Source organism: Meriones unguiculatus, chromosome 3 (genome assembly GCF_030254825.1).
Source record: "Meriones unguiculatus strain TT.TT164.6M chromosome 3, Bangor_MerUng_6.1, whole genome shotgun sequence".
Classification (NCBI taxonomy): Eukaryota; Metazoa; Chordata; class Mammalia; order Rodentia; family Muridae; genus Meriones; species Meriones unguiculatus.
In genome coordinates, this window is record NC_083351.1 from 154653330 (window position 1) to 154663172 (window position 9843).

The window sequence follows — 9843 nt, forward strand, 5'->3', positions numbered from 1 at the left end:
CTGTGGATGGGGTGAAGAGCTCCAGGTAAAGTCAAAGGTCATTGGTGGAATTTCAAGACATCTTATTAGCATAGGGTGGGTATCATGCGGTATCCCCAGGTGTTTGCTTATCAGAAAAAGTTCAGGCCTGTGATCTTTCTGTGAGAGCTACATGACACTCTTGACAAGATCTTGAGTACTGAGATCAGGCAAAGAGAGAACCCCACTGAAAAAGGGAATCTGTTGTCATGGACTGAGCTCAGAGACTATCGGGAAAATGCCATACTTCAACCTTAAAAGCAGAGTTTCACAAACTTGTATATTTTGTGTTTTTTTTTTTTTTAATTTTTTTTGAATGGAAGTAATGGAGATGGGGTGCATTATGTGAAATTCCCAAATAATCAATAAACATATTAAATTAAAAATGTATGACATTGTTGGCATGAATATATTTTGACCATGCAGAGGGACAAATATTATTATGCTAATTGCTAAGTTATGATGGTATTGAATTGAATTATATAAATAACTAATCACTTCAAGTTAAAGTAATTCCCACTTCAAACATGTCATGGAAGGAGAGAAGACTCCTTCATATTACCTGTAACCTATTAACAGAAAAAATATTCCAAGGAAGGATTCCAGATGGTCTGGCTTAAGTCAAGTGACCGCTTCGAAACAGCTTACTGTGGTGGAGATGATTTACAGTATTTGATGTGAGCTGAATCTTTTATCCTCCCTATGTGGCTGGTAGCCTGAGGGACATCACAAACACATAAAGCAGAGGACACCCAACAAAGAAGCATACTATCTGAAGAAGTGGAGAAAGAAATATCCAGACAAAATTCATTGATAACTGTAACAAATGTATGCTGGATGCAGTTGTTACAGGATCAAGAGGAAAACATTACAGAGTTTGTTTTCTAGAAAGTGTGTTTGTGGACTTTTCTCTGCAAAGACAGCAAGCATCCAAAGGCCATTCAAATCTCTTTTCAGCAGCATAGGTGTGCACTTTGCCACATGGCTCAATGAAGGTCAGAACATGGCCTTTCAGAGCTGGTTCTCTCCTTCTTCTGTGAGATCTTGGTATCAAACTCAGGCAGTCAGGCTTGGGCAGCCAGCACTTTTCCCTGCTGAGCTATCCTTCCAGCCTCCAAATCTTTCTTCATTTAATCTAGGCTCCTGTCATTACATGGGTTTCATGCTTCCCTCTGCAGATTCGTATCATTTTAAATCTGCTTACTGGTCCAAAGCAGATTCAATTGGTAATATAATAATAGCTCATGCCTCCAATCAAAAGCAAGTCACTTCTGATTCATGAATCAAAATGCCAGGGAACCGTGAGCCACAACTCTGCATTTTGATTGGATGTTGTTTTCTTTAGTGGTCTCTTTCTGTTCGGTTGCCAGGTGTCATTGATAAGAGTGAGGACTATAATTATCTGTGGTTAAAAAAAGCAAATATTTAGAAAGTAGTTAGAGATTATGCTGGTTGAGTAAAGTGATGGTTGCAGGTTATTCTCCATAATCAATGATTTCACTAACCTGAGGAGACGGCTAGATTTCAGTACCAGGCATAATTTTCCTCTTGTTGAGTGGGTCTTAAATCCAATAGGAGAGTTGTTGCAGAGGTATTGATCCCAGTCCCAGTGCCACACCTAAAGCTTTGGGAACATTGCAAAAGAAACAGCAGAAAGATAGCAAGAACCAAAGGATCAGAGAGTTTTCTTAAAATTGTATCTCTTAGTAATGTCAGAAGGTGATACTATATCCATAAAGTATCACCTGGGCAAACATGAGTTAAGGACAACAACAATACATATGCTAATGTGTGCCAGGAAAACACATTAGTATTCAATCCTACACAAAGAACTACACACAACTAAATAATGCTGAGAGCAGGATAATAGACTTCTCCAGGAAGACACACCAATTGGTTATCCAATATCAAATGGTCAGCCCTGAAAATGTACAGACTAGTAACATTGTACAAACTGAGCAAGTTATGTTTAGAAATATATATGTATATGTGTGTTTGTGTGCAATATAGCATAATATACACACAAATATTATGAAATATAAAATATTATGTTAATATAATTTTTATTACATAAGTATAAATATATTATAATGACAATGATAAAAGAGGACATGAATTTGAAGAGGAGAAGGTTAGATGGGAGGGTTTGGAAAGAGAAAAGGGAAGGGAAAAAGAAATAACAAGGAAAAGATGGCCACAAAATGTATTGGCTTATGTAGCATATGTCAGTATATTTAGAAAACAAGGACCATCTCAGACTCAATCCAGTTTGCCTTGGAAGATTTGATCATCTTCCTAATCAAAATGTTTATTTTGTTTCTTCCTGTTTTACCCATGCAACCAGAGAAAAAGGATTATAAACATGCCTGAATCATATAGGTACCTGTGCAAACTAGTTTCTTGGTAGGATAAACTTCCACAATGCATGAGAAAAGTTTGAGGTCATAGAAGGTCATAGTCTCTTATTTAAGCAATGTTAGAGCTGAAATTAAGAAAAAGTAAAATTGGCCACTTTATATTTTCAATGTATTGCCCTTTACTTGATAATGAGAGTGCTTCCAAGTTCTGCTCCTCATTCTTAGTGCTAGGAAAATTTTTCTAATTGATTCCAGATTCAGAACAATACCAACCAAAAGTCAAAAGCACTTAAAAACTATATTTGTTACTTAAAAATGTTCCAATTCATGTCAAAATTCAAAGTGATTTCAAAAGGCTAAATGTGTTTTTAGTAACAGTGACATTATTTAGGCAAAGTGACTAATTTGGATTTGATAGCACTTTTTAACTGCATAAATCCTATTAGCCAACATTGTTTATAGACTGATAGATATATTACTTATAGTTCAATATGTATGTTAATTATAGTTCAATAGATATTCTACTAGCTTAATGTTATAGGTTATGTAACATTTGGCTTTAGTTATTTTACTGGCTAACATTTTGTGACGGTCTACCATGGGCTAGATCACTATAATTTTATGTAGAGAATTAAAAAAAAATATTTTCTTTCTAGTCCTAATTGTGTTAATGAGAAGAAGTGACACATGTAATTGAAGACGAGGAAAGGCAAAGTCATTTGACTGGCGCTGCTGGAGAAATGACGTGACTGACATGCTCTGGAGAGTACTGCTGCACGCATTTTCCAAACTCACATTTAAGGAATTTTCAGTACACAATATGAAAGAAACCTAATTTCCTAGATATCACCGAGACACAGATTGCATGCCAGCAGCATTACTGCACGGCTACACAGAATTTTCCCCTAGTGGGTATCTGATTTGGGAGTTTAAATATAGATGCAAAAAAAGGCAGGCATTTCTGAAGGAGTTTAGCGGTGTTTATTTTATTCAGTTGTATCCTTCAAAAAAAATGTTGCACTAAGTCATGTTTTGATACTCTCCATGTAGCAGACAATGTGGTCATGAGTAATGGTTTAGTTTAGGGTGCTACAATAAAGAATCATAGCTCAAGTGGCTGTTGTACATAACAACCATCATTCTCAATAGAGAAGCTATAACTATCAAGAGACTTTTTAAAAAATAGATTCTTCTCTCATACAATACATCCACACCACAGTTTTCTCTCCCTGCACTCCTCAAGGCTAACCCTCCCTTCCCTCTCCCCTAGATCCACTCCATTTCTATTTTCCTTCAAAGAGGAACAGGCCTCCAAAAGACATCAACCAAACAGGACAAAACAAGCTGCAATAAGACAAGGCAAAAGCCCTCATATTGACGCTGGACAAAGCAACCCAAAAGGAGAAAAAGAGGACCTGGTGCAGAGCTATGAAGGTCCTCTGCTTGCTGCTTCCGTCTTTGTTGCCCCATATGAGCCCTGCTTAGATGATTCAGTGAAATATGTTCTTCTGGTATTCTTTATCCCCCTCTGACTCCAAAATCTACACCCCCTCCTCTTCTGTGGGGTACCCTAATCACAAGATAAGGGACCCAATGGAGACCTCCAAAATTTAGACTCTCTCTGCATAACGTCTGACTGTGAGTATCTCCTCTGGCTCTCATCTGCTGCTGGAAGATAACTCTCTGATGACAACTGGACAAGGCAGTGATGTGGGTGTAGCAGATTATTATTAAAAATCATTTTCATTGATTGGTTTTTTGTTTGTTTGTTTATTTGTTTGTTTGTTTTAGGCCAGTTCCTACCCTAGGTTTCTGGTATATCCAGTCTCTGGTTCTTGGCCATTCAGGCATTACATGGCATGGACTTTCTCTCAAGGCATAGGCCTCAAGTTAAACCAGACATTGTTTGGCCACTCACATAAGTTCTGCAGCATAGTTGGCTTAGAAATCCTGCTGGCAGGACAGATTGTAGGATCAAAGCTTTTGTGGATGGGTTGCTGTCTGGGTTTCTCTTTCAGTAGACAACAGAATACCTGTCCACACCAAAGAGACTAGAATGCAGTGATGGAAGCTCATTCAAGGCACCAGATCAACCTCCCTACATTCAGTGAGCTCTGGGGATGTTCTCTGCTTCTCTTAGGCAGTACGGCCCCGTTGTAGGCTTTCACGGGGACAACTTCCAAGAGCTATGATTCTTTATTGTAGCACCCTAAACTAAACCATTACTTATTAGCATCAATCTGGGTTGTTTGGGGATCTCCATGAAATCTTCTTGGCCAACAACTCAACCCAATGCAACCCTGACCACCACTGGAAGCCTTGTCTGGCTACCAAAGATGGGTAGTTCAGATTCCATATCCTCTTTACCTAAGACTCCTCAGTAGGGTCACCCTCAATGAGTCGAGGAAATGTCCACTGTGCTAGCTTTCAACACTGTCCTCTAAGTGCTCCCCCCCACACACACACACAAATTCCAGCTAGCTCTCCCTGTACTCTCTCCTTCCATTATTTACCCCCTTTGCATACCTGTTCCCATTCCCACCCACCCCCACTCCAGGGAGATTCAGGTGTCCTCTCCCCAAAGCGTGTGACATTCAGTTAGTTACAGGAGAGTGCGGAGGATAGGTGGACCCTTCCTAGACATTCTAGCTACTCCCCTCTGTATTTGTCAACTGGGAGTCTCCCATGCAAATGGCTTCCAGAGGCACTAGAGTCTATAAGCTGTAGAAGGTTAATGGAAGGAGGAGCTCTGCCTACGCAGCTCTTTGGGAAGTCTTCATCCATGCTTCCATGGACTTTTGGGTCATGCTTCTGCTTTGTGGTTATCCAGAATCTGATGCAACCTTCCTTGGTCTGTTATTGACACTTTACCGCAATAGAAGGCATTTTTTTTTCATGTAGCTCAGGAAAATTTTCATGCAACACTGTCTTCTGTATTACAGAAATTTGTTTCTGTACATTTCTACATGTTAGAAGTCTGAAATCACAGTATCAGCATGCTATACTTCTAAAAAAAGGGTATTTTTCTCATTTAAAATACTTATTTTAAGTATATACATACATATATATATATATATATATATATATATATATATATATATATAGAGAGAGAGAGAGAGAGAGAGAGAGAGAGAGAGAGAGGAGAAGGAAGGGGTACATTTGTGCATATTAGTGAAGGTACCTACCCACAGAGGCCATAGGCACTGAATCCCTTGGAGCAAGAGTTACAGGCAGTTGATAATTGCCTGGTATCAGATTCCTAGAACTGAACTTGGGTCATTTGTAAGAGCAGTAAGCACTCTTACCTGTTTAACTATCTCTTCTGCCTAAGGATCCTTCTCTGTCTTGCTCACTATCTTCTTATGTATCCTCTTGAATGAAAGAGAGCTAAGTAACTTCTGGTATCCAGTTTTTAAAAGTAATAATCCCATGTTTGAGCAATCCACTTTCATTATCTAATTATCTCTTAAAGTCTTACAATATTGTCAGATAGGATGTTAGGATGCATTATATGGATTTTTAGGGAACAGCTTTAGTGCACTGGAAATAGCTACTGAGCTTCTTCATATTGGTGTTGTACTGAGACGCTCTTCACTGCATAAGAGGAATTGTGGGATGAGAGTCTGATTAACTAAACATGGTTTAGTTGCCCAGGACTGGAATTAATATCCATGGCCAAAGAAGAGGGCCAAGAGTTTGACAGAATTTATTTCATAAAATTCTTCTAACCATGTATAGGAACCATTCTCAGAGAAGTAGAAGTAATTAGTGTTGTGGTCTAATGTTGGTGTATGTTATAGTTGCAAAGAGGGAGATGGGAAATATGAGGACAGAAGAATGAGTGTTTTATAAAGAAGGAAATAATCTATCTCCTTTCTTTTTAGGCCAGGAATACTTAGTATGCGCTCTTTCCAGTTGGCCAAACATATTTATTAGCAGAAGGCAAGTTAGCTTGTCTTGGCCAGTCTAGGATGTTCTAAGCATGTCAGCTTGAGGAAATGTTTTCATTTTTCTAGACTCTTGACTCTAGACTCTGTGGTATGACATTTGTAAGTGTGAAGGTTACTGTTGTCCACTAAAGGGGATCCAGGGTCATTCAGGAAGCAAGCTTTGGACATGTATGTTAGAAAGGTTCTAGTCTCAATTAGTTGAGCTGGGAAAAACCTACAGGAGGTGTGAGAGTGGCACTGTTTCAGCAACTGACATTAGCATCAATTTCCCCTGAGGAGTTGCTTTTTCTTTCTGCTGTTGTGCCTTTCCAGCCACTATGAACGCCAGCCTCAAACTAAGAACCAAACTGTGTTCATAGCAGCTTTATTCATAATAGCCAGAAACTGGAAACAACCCAGCTGTCCCTCAGTGGAGGAATGGATACAGAAATTGTGGTACATTTACACAATGGAATAGCATTCAGCAATTAAAAACAAGGAAATCATGAAATTTGCAGGCAAACGGTGGGACCTAGAAAAGATCATCCTGAATGAAGCAGAGAGATCACCCAAGAAACAGAGAGACACACATGGTATATACTCACTTATAAGTGGATATTAGACATATAATATAGGATAAACATACTAAAAGCTGTACACTTAAAGAAGATAAGCAAGAAGGAGGACCCTGGGTAAGATGATTAATCCTTACTCAGAAAGGCAAATGGGATGGACATCAGAAGAGGGAGAAAACAGGATAGGAGCCTACCACAGAGGGCCTCTGAAAGACTCTACCCAGCAGGGTATCAAAGCAGATGCTGAGGCTCATAGCTAAACTTTGGGCAGGGAATCTTATGAAAGAAGAGGAAGATAAAAAGACATGGAGGAAACAGGAGCTCCACAAGAAGGCAACAAAACCAAAAAATCTGGGTACAGGGGTCTTTTCTTAGACTTATACTCTAACCAAGGACCATGCATGGAGATAACCTAGAATCCCTGAACAGATGTAGTCCATGGCAACTCAGTGAGTTGCTTCCCTAGTAAGGGGAACAGGGACTGTCTCTGACATGAACTCACCTCCCCTGATGGGGGAGCAGCCTTACCAGGCTACAGAGGAGGACAATGCAGCCACTCCTGATGAGACCTGATAGGCTAGGGTCAGATGGAAGGGGAGGAGGACTTCCTCTATCAGTGGATTTGGAGAAGGGCATGGGAGGAGATGAGGGAGGGAGGGTGGTATTGGGAGGAAATGAGGGAGGGGCTACAGATGTCATACAAAGTGACTAAACTGTAATTAATATAAATTTTTTTTAAATAAAAAAGAAAAGAACCAAACCCTACTTCCCTCCCTTCCTTTCTCAAGTTGCTTTTGTCAGATATTTTATTGTAGCAATGAGAAAGTAACTAATGCCTTAAGGTGTATGTGTGAGCCCCGAATACTACAGAACAATGTTCTGTCTCAAACATGTATACTCAGTGACTGTATGCATGCTGTATTGAATTTAATATAAAGTTATGAAAAGTAATTCAATTGCGGGATCTAAAACAAAGTAGCTGGGAAAGTTATACAGAGAATACAAAGTTTGCTGGTGCTTCCTCAGCCCACTAGGGTTGGCATGAGTGTATGCAAACATTTAAAAAAATCATGGTAAAAAATGTAGAGGGATATATTCATTGGGAAGGAGAAAAGTTTTTATGTGAAAAAAAATTACCACTTAATCAAGAGAGATTAAGTGTCTTAAAATATAGAGATCTGAAAAGCAACCTATAATGTCACATGCCTGTAATCCTAGTACTTGGTACACTGAGGCTGAATTATCATGTGTTCAAGGCCAGTTTTTTAATAACAAGAAACATGTAGAGCTTGATATATAGATAAGTTCCCAGGTTTTTAAAACTTCTGAATACACTGGTCTTCTTTTGAATTGTGAAAGGAGTGACTTAACTTGAGGAAAGGATGGAGTCGAGGATACCATGGGAGCATGGCGATATGGTCTAAGTAAGGTTTTAAAATCTCATCATCTAAAATGATCCTACTTACTTGCTGCTGATCACCTGCCTCCATGCTTGTGCTCCCACTGACTAACAGAAGCGATGTTTTCCCTCCCCACAGTCCTTCACCAGATGAGTCGGCATCCTGATCTCATCTGAATTTTGGCTCATTCTAAATAATGTAAAATTTGGTTCAGATGCCTTCAAGATGTAGGATTGTTAGCTGATATCATGGCTGTTAAGAGAGGTCAAAGAGAAGAACAGTGATTACTGAACAAGAGATGAGGGAGCCCCAAGGCAAGAGAGGATGGGGTGACAGTTGCAAAATTAATTGAGTTAAAGGCCAACTTTTAAAATATTGGAGCTACACTTGTTCAAAATATTGTCAATAACAAAAATACAGAGACACAATGATGCCATGCTAATCCAGAGGAAATCAAGAGAGGTGTGATGGTGGCTTCTGGTAATGAAACTGCAGGATTTAGAAAGCAGTCAAAACTTGTGACAACCCCTGAAGAGACTGCTCAGGTTGCTACAGTTTCTGCCCATGGAAAAAAAAAGACATTGGCAACATCATTTCTGATGCAGTGGAAAAGGCTGGAAAAAAGATCCTCATCATAGGAAGGATGAAATAACAGAGTGATAAATTAGAAATTATTGAAGACATGAAGTTTGATAGTAGATATATCTCCTTATATTTTATTCACACATCCAAAGGTCAAAATTATGAATTCTTAGATGCCTATATTCTTTTGAGTGAAAAAAATTCAAAAGCGTTGCCCCTGCTTTTAAAATTGCCAGTGCTCATTAGAAGCCCTTGGCTGTACTTGCTGAAGAAACTGATGGAGAAGCTCTAAGTACAATGGTTTTCAACACACTGAAGGTGGTCTTCAGGTCGTAGCAGTCAAAGCTCAGAGTGTGGGCAATAGAGAGATTCTGCTTGAAGATATTGTTGTTGCCACCAGTGGTAGGGTATTTGGACTAGGAACCTTGAATCTAAATCTTGAAGATGTTCAGGCTCATGACTTGGGAAAGGTTGGAGAGGCCATTGACTCTAAAGGAAAAAAATGTGACAAAACTCAAATTGGAAAACATATTCAAGAGATCACTGAGCAGTTAGACACCACCATCAGTGAATATGAAAAGGAAAAAGCTGAATCAGTGGTTGGATAAACCATCAGAAGCAGGTGGCTGTGCTGAAGGCTGGAGGAACCAGTGATGATGAAGCCAGTAAGAAGAGTTGGAGATGCCCCCAACACTACAAGAGCAGCGATTTCCTTCTTTTTCTGTGCATCTCAGCCTTGAAATTGTTAGTTCCTCTTTATGAGGATCGGAAAGCTGGCACACAAAATATTCAAGGAGTACTGAAAGTTACTGCGCTGCCCTTTGAAAGGAATGCATGTGTTGAAAGATCTTGATTGCTGAGGAAATTCTACATTTCTCATTGTTGTTTATGATGCTATACTCAGAGATTTTGTGAACACGGTGGAAAAGGGAATCACTGGTCCAACAAAGGTTGTAAAAACTGCTTCACCAGATGCTGATGG

The 9843-nt window shown here is 39.3% G+C and overlaps 1 pseudogene; it reads left to right on the plus strand.

The window, feature by feature from the left end:
- Positions 1-624: 624 nt before the first annotated feature.
- On the plus strand, positions 625-9469 carry LOC110561089 (60 kDa heat shock protein, mitochondrial-like; annotated as a pseudogene).
- Positions 9470-9843: the final 374 nt, after the last annotated feature.